The sequence below is a fragment of the Mus caroli genome, unplaced genomic scaffold, assembly GCF_978045245.1.
Source record: "Mus caroli unplaced genomic scaffold, Mus_caroli_1 scaffold_10, whole genome shotgun sequence".
Lineage (NCBI taxonomy): Eukaryota > Metazoa > Chordata > Mammalia > Rodentia > Muridae > Mus > Mus caroli.
Genome location: NW_028227265.1, coordinates 60,230,936 through 60,246,544, shown reverse-complemented (window position 1 = coordinate 60,246,544; position 15,609 = coordinate 60,230,936). Strand labels below are relative to the sequence as shown.

The window sequence follows — 15,609 nt, the reverse complement described above, 5'->3', positions numbered from 1 at the left end:
GTTGGGGAGCAGGGGGAGGGGGTGATAAGGAATTTTCAGGGAGGAGACTAGGAAAGGGGAAAGCATTTAAAATGTAAATGAATAAAATATCTAATAAAAAAAATGGACTGCTTCTTCTCATCGGAATCCTCTATGGTGAACAACACAGCAGGTCTTCCTCTAAAGAGCCAAGTCTAATCTCCCACAGAAGGCCTCACTGTGCTCCCAGCCACAGTTTCCACCAAGCCATGCTGCCTGCCAGGCAAGCCAAAGACTCATCTCCCTGAGGGAGACCCAGCTGGAGCTCTCCTCCTCCCCCTTTTCCCTTCAGCCCCGGGCTAGATCCAGCCCTCAGGCCTCCACTCCAGTCTCAGCTCTTCTGAGGCATCCAGTGGCATCTGGAATGTCCAAGAGCCTGAGAACCTGTTGTCCTCGACTCTCTGCAGGCCAGGAACTCTGAGCCATCTCTGGCAGGTCTACAGGAAGCTCGTGTTGTGCTCCCCTACCCTTGGAGAAGGGTCCTAGGGCTTTTCACAACCTGACGCTCTCCTGGCATGAGCATGGGTTGCACACAGTCAAAACTGCTGGCATCCAACCTCACCCAGTGGCCCAAACCCTGAGCCAGATGTAGGCCACCCTTTAACCCACAAACTAACATGGAGCCTTGGGGCTCTCAGATACTGAACCATCAACTAAAGAACATACAGGGTCTGGCTCTAAGTCTACATGCACATAGGTCGCAGATGTACACCTTGGTCTTCATGTCCTCCCCCACCCCTCCCCAAAAAAAAACCTGGAGCAGGGGCTATCTCAAAGGTTGTTGCCTGAATTCGGGATATGCAGTTCTAGTTGGACTGCCCTGACTGGACTCAGTGGGAGTGGAAGCAACTAAGCCTCACAGAGAATTCATTTTCCAGGGTTGGGAGATGACCAAGCGGCCCCCACCCACTCAAGAGGACAAGGGGAGGATAGGAAGGGGCAAAAATTGTGGGAGAGACTGACTGGGAGGGAGCAGTGAGCAGGATGGGAAGTAAACAAGTAAAAAATAAAAGCAAATAAAAAAACATTTTTCCAGAAAATATCACATGGCACAACTGAGACTCCAATAAAACAATAATTTTTGACTTCAGTCTTCTGTCAGATAAAACATTTTATTTATATATAAAATTTATATATTTACATATATATAATAAACTTCTTCCTCACTGACTTTGTCTGGATATGTCAGTGTGTGTTGGAGTGTTCAGCTCCAGCAGCATCTAGAAGAAAGCAAGAATTATCAGTAGTATCATCAGGCACATCATTGGTGGCATTGTCAGGAGCAGCAGCAGCAGTGTCATTATCATCAGGAATGTGAAGGAAGATAGGTGGTTCATTTCCTCATACCTATAAGGAAAAGTCATAATGTCACTTTTGATTTAAAGTTTCACTCGATTTATTCATTTTATCACCTGCCTGCTAATGTCAAAATCTCAATTTATAGTCCCCAAAATGTTTCTGTATCCAGACCAACTTCATCACTAAGGACACTCTCTGATATTCAGAAACCTCTGCTTCCTTTCTGCATGATGAGTAAAAGGCCCAGAGTATGTAGAAATCTTTAATGGGGACTTGCTTAGGGTCATGCTTTCCTTTCTTCTGCTCATTGCTACCTCACATCATCATTCTCTGCAAAATGGAAAGATATAAAAAGAAAGGACAAAATGTGTCCTCTCCTGTCTTTATGACCTGAATTTTGCATTCCAGCCATATGAAGTGAATAGGGCAGTGAGGTGCTTTGAGAACAAAATGATATTCTCTCTCTTCTGCACTACACTCACCCTTTTCCATTGAATGATCTTCCACATTTGTCCATTAGATACCTGGGATATCAGAACAGTGGGGCTGAATTGTGAAATGCATGAATAAAGTATGTCACTACCTACAGCAGAGGGGAATTGCTGAGTTCCATGTATGGATTCTATATATGCCTTCCAAAATCTCACCTATTAACTCTATGTTAAAGTAACTTTTATACACTAGGTGTAATTGTAATCTTTGATGCTTACTACCTCCATCCGAGTGATAACCTAGGCCTAGTCCTGGAAGCTTCTAGCCTTTGTGAAACTTAGCATAGGCCTATTCCGCAAAGTTCTCTCTTTCCTGTGTAGGTCAAGATGTGATCATTCTGCTGCTGTTTCAGTACCATGCCTGCTGCCTGAACCATGATGGTGATGTGTGCATCCAACTGGAACCATGAGCCCAACTTCAAACACACTCTTTCTTCTGGAAGTTGTCTTTCTCATGGTCTTTTCTTATAGCCATAGAAAGTAACTAACATACTATCATCTAGGTACAGTAGGAGTGACTTCAAAAGTCTGAAGGATTCGTTCCAAGCTGTGAAGGGGTTTTGCCCAGTGGACTTGGTCACAAAACAAGTGATCAAATTCCATAATGCTAGCTTAGATGGGAAACCCAGAGCACCCACTGATTCAACAAGATACATTTAGGAAATGTGAGTGTTGAAAATGGATTTGATGCTGCATGGCAAATAAGGTCTCCATATATTTGTTGCTCCTTACACCTCCATGAAATTTCTAAATATCCACAATTTCTTCTCAGTGTAAACACAGATGAAAGAGAGAAACCAAAGAGAGGCTCTCATATATGATCCTGAAATAGGAGTGTCCAAGGGTATATAAAACTATGGGCATTCTGCTGAGGGTAAAGGCACTTTGGAGATTCCTGGATCATTGAAATATCTGGACTTACTAAATGGTACTCTGGTCTATTATCACAGTCACTTTTAAAAATCAGTCTAATGTGTATTCATTTCTGCAAACATTACTTTGCCAAACATCAAACATTTTCTGTTATGTGAGAACTGCACTTAGTCTTCAATTCCTTATGTCTTTTGAGTCCATTCTCATATTGGGCCACTACAACCCATAAGGACTTACTGCTCACTTGCAATTGATAGAAAGTTCCACATCTACAATATGGTTTTCTCTGAATCACCTTTCCATATAAAACTGGGATAGTTAGAGTACTGTTGAATTAAGACAATTCATAAGAAAGTCGATTTCACAGAGAAGCATTTTACCTTGATACGGGAAGTATACCTGACATCTTCCACTTTTGAACACCTAGAAAGAAAAATGGTAGAATTGTCAGGGAGCCGTTAGAATGCAAATATGCAGCCTTCTTTCAACCTTAGATTGTGGCTGGATCTCTTGTTCATGGATGAAAACCCCAGGCTAAATATCCAGTAAACTTTAGGGGGTTCTCTGTCACCACCTCCAGTCTCACCATAGGGTCCCAGCATACAGCAGCACATGAGACCATCAGACCTCATGTGGATTCTGGGCATCCAAACTCTCATTCTCACTCATGCATAGCAAGCACTTTATCCATTGGATCTTCGACCTAGTTATGGATCCTTTTCAGCATTTCAGGCTGCATGAGAGATATCATCAGTAATTTCAACATGGTTTGCTCTATAAATAATTATTCAGCTTGTGATTATAGAAAAGTAAAGAGCTGAAATAGTATCACATAGAGGCAAAGACAGTGTCAGGTTCTGAATGTTATATTTTTTACAGATTAATATAATATAAAATGCACACCACATTCTTACCACAGTGATGTTCTTCTTGTGATTTTCTCACTAACTACAAAAGAGGGAGGCAAAATTTGTCATTAAACAATTGTAGCCAGTGCCGAGACTAATATTTTTGTGGCCCTATATTCTTTGACACCATTTATGAAAAGCCTTTAAGATGAATATTGATTTGTCAGAATAAATATATTAGAACTCTTCCTTTCCACATTCTTGTATTTTTAATATATGAAGAGAAAAATTTATTAAAAGTTACTATTTATACTAAATTGTGCAAAATACCTACAATCCTGAGCCCTATCAGACACAAAAAGTGTCATCTTAGCCTGAAGTGTTATCCCACAGTGAATTGTGTTGCCATTGCTGCTTTCTGTCTCTGCCCTAGGGATGCTGGCACAACTCTAAGTGAGCGTACACATCTTGGACAGAAGTGAAGGGACTTCTCCAAGTATTGACTTGAACTTCCTTCACTGAGGGGGAATATCCATTCCTAGCACAGGGAAGCTGAGTCTATGATTATGCAACATAGCCAAATAAGGAGACCCAAAGCCCTTTGCAAAGGATTTCCAGCTGCAAATGTGTCAAAGCCCTAGAGAGATCAGTGTATTACTCTACTCTGGATCTTCTGAGGAAGATGCTAAAGGCCCTGAGTGCTAACACTGGTCCCTAGCTCATGTGCAATGCAAAGAAGATCAGCATCAACTTCCATTGCCTCCCATGGCAAGAGCTGCCTGAAAGACCCCCTTAGTAGCTATGCAAACTGAAGTATTACTCCAGGGAGGGAAGCATGGAAGATACAAGAAAACAGCAATTCCAAGGGAGTAATGCCTCATATGAAACATTATTTTATTTATTTCTGCATATATACCATTGAGTGACTCTGGTTTCACTCTATGGAAAAAGTCTGCTCAGCAAACAATCTAACAAATGAACAATTCTTGTTTACTTCCTTTGCAATATTGAAACTCCACTGTACCCTGATGGGCATTGCCCATGGCCAGAGCACAGCTTTGACCCACCAAGAAATGGGCTGAGAAGGTGGATCTCTGGTGGGCCTTATGCTACACATGTATGGGGTCCCTGTCAATCCTCATCACCACAAGAAAACTCCAATGCTGAAATAACTTAAAAAATTCACCCACATTACACTAATAGCATGTGATCCCATGCTCATGTGAAGACAGCCATTTAGATTCCTCTACACTATTCTCTGGCTGGTGTTTTCCAAAGGTAAAGTAGGTGTGAGAGATGCTGTGGTGACAGTTGCTGAAAGCATAAACTGCATGGAATTTCCCCCACTGTAAGAACCATACTCAAACTGAACCAATGGGCCCTCCATGCCATGTACTACAGGATGATAGGATTTTCTCAACCTTCCTTCTACTGTGGCAATTTTTTTTTTTTTTTTGCAAATTATGCCTTGTAGCATGTAAACCAAATATCACTATAAATTTGATAACTAATATAACTACAGGGAAAAGGTGCTGTCAGAGTAGCCCATATGGAGGCTGTTGCATAGAATACTGAGAATGGCAGTTTTCATTCCACAGCACTACCTACGAAACTCACACACCATTCAGTCATTTAAAAGTTCCTAATTGAGCCAGTTTTTTATTATATCAGGATATTCACATTAAATGGAAGACAAATAAAAATAACCAGAAGATAATGTATGAATTCTCAAATAAGTGGAAATACAGAAATTCTATGATGGAGAAAAAATCCAGAGTGCCCTACTGACATTAAGTCCTCAAAACACAGTGAAAGTAATTGAATACTCTATTTTTTTTCTTTTTTTGCTTAACATGAACACATTTTATGGACACTTATACATATACAACAATATGTAATCAGTAATATATATCAATTATAAAAGTTAAGTAAAAATCCATTTCATACCAAAGTCAACTTGCTGTTATGTAACTAGAGAGGATCTATATTGTGGAATAGGTGAAAAATCTTTTTACTTATAAAAAGACACTACATACTAAAGTAGTTCATTTTAAATAAACAAACATATTTCAGGTGTTACAATTTGAAATTTCTTAGAAGCAATTCCTTAAATAATCCTGAATCCTAAAAATGTTTGGCAGCAAATTAAGAAAGGATATAACTACTATTGGCATATTTGATTTCCTTAGTTTCTATTCTAGCAGGAACAAAACTCTCTTTATGATTGGGATAGAATCAATAGAGTACTTACTCTTAAACTTACCTGTATTTGGACAGAGTGTTTCAAGATGGATTTAAGCTGTCCTGGTGGTCTTGCTCCACTGTGGCACATTTTAAGAGTGTTATTTTAATTTCATATGAAATAGTAATCAAAGACTTTGAATTCTTTGTTGTTTGATTTCCCAATTTATGCTACATTACAAATCAATAAAAACTATTAACTTTTTCTTCAACCAGTTCATTAAGTTTGGGGACACTTTCCTTACAACTTCTCCTCATGTGGAAGAAAGGGAAGAATTTAGCCCACAAAATATAGCCCAACAAACCACACACAGATACAGACAAACATGCATGCACACACACACACACTCACTAGTACCTCTTCAGCCTTTGTTAACAGCTGGCAGACAGTTTATTTTTTTTTTAAACAATTGACTCAATGTCATTCTTTGCCCTTGGAACAGCAAAGTACTTCTCTCATGATACTTTGAGCACATTTCATTGGCTATGATGTTACCACACAAGAGGATGTTTTGTGGACCGTCAAATAGATTTCAGGAACTCTAAACAACCCACCACAGCTTTCATAATGTTCAAGCTGCCCCTTCTTATCTCATGCATGACTGAATCCTGATATCACAGTCTGCTTGTTTCTATGCCAAACAAGCATTTCTAGAGACATAATAAGATAGTAACAAGAGCAAGGAACAATAAAATTTAGTTGACACTTGCAGTTTTACTGTGGAACTGTTTAGAATTCCAACAGAAGTCAACAAGTGTATTTTTTTAAAGAGTCTCTGAAGAGCTTTAAGTACTGAAAAATTTTTGAATCTTCACTTTCAACATTACCTTTGGATTCAGTAAGCTATTTAATAATGTTTAGAAAATATTTTGTTGATTTATAGCACAAATAAAGAGGACAATATAGTTGTCCTGTCTTCTGGAAGTAATGAATCCTAATGAGCACAGAATTAGCTTGAAATACAACTTTTAGTTTTCTATCAAGCTAGTGTCTAACCTAGCATCCTGGACTGGAGTGAATGGGCCTTTACCTCTATGGTCATGTCCAACTGATGCGGCAGATAAAAGCCCCCTTTGTAGAAAGATAACTATTAGTTACACTGTCATTCAGATAATCTACTGAGAGTCAAAGGATTCGTTACTGTGGAAAACAGATCATGTGAACAGATCATTGATGGATGGATAGAGCATTCTGGAAGACATGGGTGTCTTCCAACAGCTCTGAAAGATGCTACCCCTGACAAAAATGTCCTGTACATGTAAAGCTCTGTCAGAAGAGGAAAGAAATTTGTTGGCATCCTGTAGTGATGACTGACAACTGAGAAGCATCCCGAATTATGTAAACTCTCAGACAAGAGAAATGCCTGAAATGATAGCTACTAGTGTGGGTCTTAGTTCACAAATTGAAGTCAGTAAGGCTTTGAAAAGCCAATGAATCTTAGATGAAAATCCATGTGCATAGCTAATCCCAGCAGGCTCTTTTTCCAAACTGCAGAGTTGATTCTTGCAAATGGTGGGTGAATATAGTGTTCATGTTCCTATGAACTACACTGAGCAAGTTTCCAAACTAAAAGATATATTCATAATATTGTGGAACTTGTAAGACACAGGACTAAAAGTACTCCCAACAAGAATTTGCTTCTTATCTTTGAATTGACCTACCATTAATAAATTGTTAAACCTTACCAGGACAAAGGCCTTTCCTCTTTAAAATATAAGACTTCTGAAAAGAAAAACAAAATATGTTTTATTACAACTATAGAAAAATATTACATATGAAAACGATCAGACTCATTGTTAGTATCAATTTCTATGAGACCAATCTAGAGACTATTCAGGAGTAAATTCACATTTATTGAATTACTTTGCATAGAACTATTCATTCCCTGTATATTTCAAATTGAAGATGACAATAATTTATCAAACATTAATGCCTAAAAATAAATACACACACACATTTATGATGATCCTAAATGAACTCTCTCAGACTGACAGAGAGCACAATCTTGACCAGAATAAAAAACTGTTTCAAAAATAACTTCTTGTGATTCTTTTTAACTCTAGGCTAATGGTTCTGGGAAGAATTAGAGATTGAGTCTGGTGGCACACAATTTGAATCTCAAGACTTAGGAGGCAAAAGCAGATGGAGAAACTGTGATTCCCTGGACAAACAGAGCTATATTTAGTGAGACCGGGTCTCAACCCCACCCCTAAAAAGAGTAAAGCCCAGAGCTGAGCTGCAAGCTGTTCTCCCCTGAGTGCCATTCTTTGGCTACAATTAAACCCAAATTAAGCAGGCCTGCTGCACCAGGAACATCCAATGCTCTGCCCAGTTCCCTGGAGACATACACTGTCCACTGATTTCCAATGTAAAGGCAGCCCACCTCAGGACTCCTGTGTGAGAAACTCCCAGGGATAACCAGTTGGCTAAAGGCCAGCATAAGAACACAATCAAGGAGAACTATCAATATGACACATCCAGAGTCCAGGTATTTTACTATAGCAAGGTCTGAATAGCCTAACACAATCAAATCACAATAAAATGTCTTTAAATCCAGTCTTATGAAGATGATAAAGGACTTAAAAAGGAATAAATTAATAAATCCCTTAAATATACAGGAAAATAGAATCACACAGGTCAAGAAAATGAATAAAACAATTCAATACCTGCAAATGGTAAAAGAAGCAGTAAAGAAAATACAAAGTTAGGGCACCTTGGAGATGGAAAACCTAAGAAGGACAACAGGGACGTAAGAACAGCCAACAGAGCTAAAATAATGGAAGAGATGATCTCAGACATAGATGATATAACAAAAGAAAATGTTAAACCTAAAACAATTTCTGACTCAAAGTATTCAGGCTATCTGTGACACTCTGAAAAATCCTTCTATGAATAATGGGAATCAACAACAGTGAAGAGAGTACCAGCTCCAAAGACAAGGGAATATTTTCAACAAAATCATAGAAGAAAATTCACTCAAACTAAAGAAAGAATGCCTATCAATGTAGAAAAAGCTTACAAAACACCAAATTGATTGGCGTTCTCAACACATAATCATCTTCCCTCCACAAACATCAAAATGACAGCAATTAACAACCATTGGTTACTGATATCTGTCAACACCAGTAAACTCATCTTCCCCAATAAAAAGATATAAGCTGACAGACTGGATGTGGAATCAGCATCTATCATTCTGCTACATGCAAGAAACATACCTTGGCAAACATACATAGTCATTACCTAAGAATGAAGGACTGTAAAAAGTTTTCCCAAGAAAAGGTACTCAGGATGAAAGCTAAGGAGCAGTTGTAATATCTAAATAAAAGAGAGTTTCAACCAAAACGAATCAAAAGAGACAGGGAAGGATATTTCACACTCATCAAAGAAAAACACACCAAGATGACTTCTCAATTCTGAATCCCCAAATTAAAGGGCCCTCACATTTTCAACTTAAATCTTACTTTAAAGGTGCTAATGGGGGTGAGGATGGAGGGCACACAGCTATCAGTGCACAAGCAGTAGAGCAGATGAGACAGGGTCCTTCCTGCTTCCATCTGCACTCAGGTGCTAGGGCTGTTCCAAAGCCCTCTGTGCATGGGCCCTGCCAGGGTGAGCTGGTCTCCCAGAAGTGCTGACACATACTTACAGGCCCACAGGAGGGAAAAGTTCAACCCAGAGACAGCAAGACCAACTAACACCCTAGATAACCAGATGGCAAAAGGCAAGACCAAGAACCTAACCAACAGAAATAAGGCTACAAGGCATCATCAGGACCCAGTTCTCACACAAGAGCAAGTCCTGGATGCCCCAACATACCAGAAAACCAAGATTTGGATTGAAAAATCACATCTCATGATGCAGATAGAGGACATTTAGGAGGAAATAAATGAGTCCATGAAGAAATACAAGAGAACACAGGAAAAGAGGTAAAAGAACTTGAGAAAACACAAAATTCCCTTAAATAATTAAATGGTAACAACCAAACAGGTGAAGGAATTGAACAAAACCACCCAGGATCCAAATATAGTAGTAGAAACAAAAAGAAAATCACAAAGGGAGACATTCTGGAGATAGAAAAACTTGGAAAGAGGACAGGAGTTATAGATGCAGGCATCACCAACAAAATACAAGAGATAGAAGAGAGAATCTCAGGTGCAGAAGATACCATAGCAAACATTTACACAACAGTCAAAGACAATGCAAAATGCAAAAAAAGTCCTAAGCTAAAACATCCAGGAAATCTAGAAAAAAATGAGAAGATCACATCTAAGGATAATAGGTATAGAAGAGGGTGAAGATTCCCAATTTAAAGGGCCAGTAAATATCTTCAACAAAGTTATAGAAGAAAACATCCCTAACCAATAGAAAGAGATCACCATGGACATACAAGAAGCCTACAGAACTCCAACTAGATTGTACCAGAAAAGAAATTCCTCCTGTCAATTAATAATCAAAACAACAAATGCATAAAACAAAGAAAGAATTTTAAAAGCAGTAAGGGAAAATAGTCAAGTAATATATAAGGGCATACCTATCAGAATTACACCAGACTTCTGGCCAAAGAATATGAAAGCCACAAGATCCTGGGTTTATGTTATATAGTCCCTAAGAGAACACAAATGCCAGCCCAGGGTACAATACCCAATAAAAATCTCAATTTCCATAGATTGAGAAACCAAGGTATTCCATGACAAAACCACATTTACAGAATACGTTTCCATAAATCCAGTCCTTCAAAGGATGATAAATTCCAGAAGATGGAAAGATCTCCCATGCTCATTGGCAGGATTAATATAGTCAAAATGGCTATCCTGCCGAAAGCAATCTACAGATTCAATGCAATCCCCATCAAAATTCCAAATGAATTCTTCACTGAGATAGAAAGGGCAATTGGCAAATTCAACTGGAATAACAAAAAACCTAGAATAGCAAAAACTCTTCTCAATGATAATAGAATCTCTGGTGAAATCACTATCCCTGACCTAAAGCTGCACTACAAAGCAATTGTGATAAAAACTGCCTTGTACTGGTATAGCAACAGACAGGTAGACCAATGGAATAGAATTGAAGACCCAGAAATGAATCCACACAACTATGGTCACTTGATCTTTGACAAGGGAGCTAAAACCATCCAGTGGAAAAAAGACAGCATTTTCAACAAATGGTGCTGGCACAACTGGCTGTTATCATGTAGAACAATGTGAATTGATCCATTCTTATCTCCTTATCTCCTCCAGTCTAAGTGGATCAAGGAACTCCACATAAAACCAGAGACACTGAAACTTATAGAGGAGAAAGTGCAGAAAAGCTTCGAAATTATCGGCACAAGGGAAAAAATTCCTGAATAGAACAGCAACAGCTTGTGCTGTAAGATCCAGAATTGACAAATGGGACTTCATAAAATTGCGAAACTTCTATAAGGCAAAAGAAACTGTCAATAGGACAAAACAGCAATCAAAGATTGGGAAAAGTTCTTTACTAATTCTACATCTGATAAAGGTCTACTATCCATTGTATACTATGAACTCAAGATGTTAGACTCCAGAGAACTATTCGGAATGGCTAAGATCAGAAACTTAGGTGAGAGCAGATGTTGGTGAGGATGTGAAGGAAGAGGAACATTCCACCATTGCTGGTGAGATTCCAAGCTGGTACACCCACTCTGGAAATCAGTTTGGTGATTCCTCAGAAAATTGGATATAGTACTAATCAGAGGACCCAGCAATATCACTCCTGTGTTATACCCAGAAGATGCTCCAACACATAATAAGGACACATGCTCCATTAAGCTCATAGCAGCCTTATTTATAATAGTCAGAAGCTGGGAAGAACCCAGATGTCCTTCAAAAGAGAAATGGATACAGAAAACGTGGTACGTTTACATAATGGAGTACTACTCAGCCATTAAAAATGATGAATTCATGAAGTTCTTAGGCAAATGAATGGTACTAGTAAATATTATTCTGAGTGAGGTAACCCAATCACAAAACAACATACATGGTATGTACTCACTGATAACTGGATATTAGCCCAGAAGTTCAGAATACCCAAGATACAATTCACAGAATACATGAAGCTCAAGAAGAATGAAGACCACAGTGTGACTACTTTGGTTCTTCTTAGAAGTGGGGTCAAAATACCCACGGGAGGAGATACAGAGTCAATATTTTGAGCAGAAACTGAAGGAGAGGCCATCCAGTGACTGTCCCATCTGGGGATCCATCCCATATACAGTTACCAAACCCAGACACTATGGTGGATGCCAACAAGTGCTTGCTGACAGGAGCCTGATAGAGCTGCCTCCTGAGAGACTCTGCCAGTGCCTGACAAATACAGAGGTAAATGCACACAACCAATCATTGGACTGAGCACAGGGTCTCCAATGGAGGAGCTAGAGAAAGGACACAAGGAGCTGAAGGGGTTTGCAGTTCCATAGGAGGAACAACAATATGAACCAATCAGTAACTCCAGAGCTCCCAGGGACTAAACCACCAACCAAAGAGTACACATGGTGGGACTCATGGCTCCAGCCGCATATGTAGCAGAGGATGGACTTGTGGGGCATCAAGGAGAGGAGAGGCCTTTGGTCTTGTGATGGGCCCCAGTGTAAGGGAATGCCAGGACAGGGAAGCAGTAGTTGGTGGGTTAGTGGGCAGGAGGAGGAGGACTGGGATTGAGGTGGTGGTGGTGGAGGGGAAATGAGGAAAGGGGATAAAATTTGAAATGCAAATAAAGAAAATAAATAAGTAAATTCAAAAAATAAAGTGAATAAGTGAAAACAATTAGATTAAATTAAAAAAAAAAGAATTATAGTCCCGAGACACAGCTCAGCAGTTAAGCACACTCAGTGCTCTTCCAGAGGACTGCAGTTCAGTTCTCAGTACTGTCTCTAAAACTCCAACTCCAACTCTAGGAGAATGCCTTCCTGTGGCTTCAAGGGTCACATGTGCACATAGAATTTTAAAAATAAAAAGTATTCTTTAAAAATGGCAAAAGAGAATGTGGTATGTGTATACAATGAAATTCTATTCACCTATTAATAGTAAAGACATAATGAATTTTGCAGGCAGATGGATAGAACTTGAGAATAACATCCTGAATGAAGTAACCCAGACCCTGAAAACATGGATGGTTTGTGCTCACTTATAAATGGATATTAGTAATAAAGTAGAGGATAACCATACCATACTCCACAGACCAAAAGGAGATAAACAAGAGGTAAGGATCAAACAAGGTTGTTTGAACCTGACTTAGAACAGAGAATAAAATAGTCATAGGAGCAATGGAAGGAGAGAACTACGTGGGAGTGGGGATGGTCAGGGAAATGGGGTGTTTCAGTATCAGATGTAGGGAAACACGGTAAGATGACCTGATGACCATGAGAATGAATGGATATCTGCAGATGGCAGGGATGGGGGTTTGGTACAAAATTCACATGTTTGTCACATTGCATGCTGAAAAAAAAACCTATGATGAAATCAAACACCCCTTCATGTTGAAAGTCTTGGAGATTTCAGTGATAAAATTTGCACATCTAAGCAAAATAAAGGTAATATATGACAAGCCAATAGCCAACAACTTAAATGGAGAGAAACTTAAGAGACTAAACAAGGCTGCCCACATACATAAGAGACCTCAAACAATCTACCAAAGAATGCCTACACCAAAGGTGATAAACACCTACAGCAAAATAGCTGTATAAAAAAATTGACCTTGGGGCCCCGGTGGCTTTCGTCCTCGGCAGTGGTTTTTGGGGGTAGTCGGTCTGGCTCTGGGCCATGCGAATAGGCACCCTGTTCCTGGCTGGCGGCCAGCCGAGCGACTTATCCCTGACATGAAGGCGGCCGTGCTCTCTCCACGTTGTTCGCCCACGGAGGACGCACGACCCCGGCTGCGTAAGTAAAGGGTAAAGTATTTTTATGACACAAATCTTCAATCAAGTATAACATTTTGATGCTCCGCATCTAGACTCCTTGTGCTGTCACTATGCCAGCAGCAACCGTAGATCATAGCCAAAGAATTTGTGAAGTTTGGGCTTGTAACCTGGATGAAGAGATGAAGAAAATCCGTCAAGTTATCCGAAAATATAATTATGTTGCTATGGACACCGAGTTTCCAGGCGTTGTTGCAAGACCCATTGGAGAATTCAGAAGCAATGCTGACTATCAATACCAACTGTTGGGGTGTAATGTAGACTTGTTAAAGATAATCCAGCTCGGACTGACATTTATGAATGAACAAGGAGAATACCCTCCAGGAACATCAACTTGGCAGTTTAATTTTAAGTTTAATTTGATGGAGGACATGTATGCTCAGGACTCTATAGAGCTACTAACAACATCTGGTATCCAGTTTAAAAAACATGAGGAGGAAGGAATTGAGACCCAATATTTTGCAGAACTTCTTATGACTTCAGGAGTGGTTCTTTGTGAAAGGGTCAAATGGCTATCATTTCATAGTGGTTATGACTTTGGCTATTTAATCAAAATTCTGACCAACTCTAACTTGCCTGAAGAAGAACTTGATTTCTTTGAGATCCTTCGATTATTTTTTCCTGTCATTTATGGTGTGAAGTACCTCATGAAGAGCTGCAAAAATCTCAAAGGTGGATTACAGGAAGTTGCTGAGCAGTTAGAGCTGGAGCGGATAGGACCTCAACACCAGGCAGGATCTGACTCACTGCTTACAGGAATGGCCTTTTTCAAAATGAGAGAAATGTTCTTTGAAGATCACATTGATGATGCTAAATACTGTGGTCACTTATATGGCCTTGGTTCTGGCTCATCCTATGTACAGAATGGCACAGGGAATGCATATGAAGAGGAAGCCAGCAAGCAGTCATGACAGGAAATAGTCTTCTTATTTTTATTTTATACGAGTTACACACATGCTTGTATATAGCTTTTATCATCCCTTAAATAATAGGCAATACCTCCCCCTCCTTTTGTAGACCTTCTCTGCTTTCAGTAATAAGTATGGCCTTTCTTAGCTATGATCTTAATAAATTAAAGTACATTCAGGTTAAATCTGGCCTTAATTTAATACACTTCTTATCAAGCTTGTGTGACAAAGCTACATTACTGAATAATTTGATAAACTTTGCCTACTTGAGCTTGGTTTTGTTTTTCCCTTTTCCTAAATTAACTAGCATTGAGTGTAATTTATTTCCCTCTTCCATGCCTCTCCTTCTATTCTGCAGTACTTATAGGTATTTAAGATTGTGGACCATCAAGTTTGCACTTTGGAGAGTGATTTCAATCCTCTATTTTATCAGAAATTGTGGTTTTTCTTGCTCTTAGCTAGAAAAATAACCATCTACCACCTTTTTACAGTATTTGCTTGTTTTTGACATTCAGAGTACAGCACATGCATTGTGCAAATTGTTCAACAGGAATAACAGAAAAAAAGACAAGGAACTACTGAAGAGCCTAGTAACTACTGTTTCTGTGTGTAGTGTTTAGCCTTCCAAGCATATCTCATGTCTGTTGGTTTCTAATTGGCATGCATAGGCTGCTATGTGACTGAAGAATTTCAAAACAGCTTTACACCCTTCAGGAAGAAGCCCTGTGATTGGCTATGTTCTCTCTGCCAGAAGGCTGGCCTTTAAGATGTTGGAGCTCCAGTTTTATGACAGCACCGCCTCCCTTGATCGGCTTCCTTTTACTCCATCACTTTTACCCTTACTGTTTTATTTTATAAACATATTTATGATGTTCTTGATTTGTTGACTACAAAAATCAATTTCATTAAAGTCCAAAGATAACAAGTCTTAAGGTACATTTAATATTATTAAAAATACAAAAAAAAATGTGATTTCATAAATGCTACAAAAATAAAT

At 39.1% G+C, this 15,609-nt stretch overlaps 1 pseudogene; it reads left to right on the top strand.

Annotated features, from left to right (window-relative positions):
- Positions 1 to 13,489: 13,489 nt before the first annotated feature.
- Positions 13,490 to 15,005, top strand: LOC147002406 (CCR4-NOT transcription complex subunit 7 pseudogene; annotated as a pseudogene).
- The last annotated feature ends 604 nt before the right edge of the window (positions 15,006 to 15,609 follow it).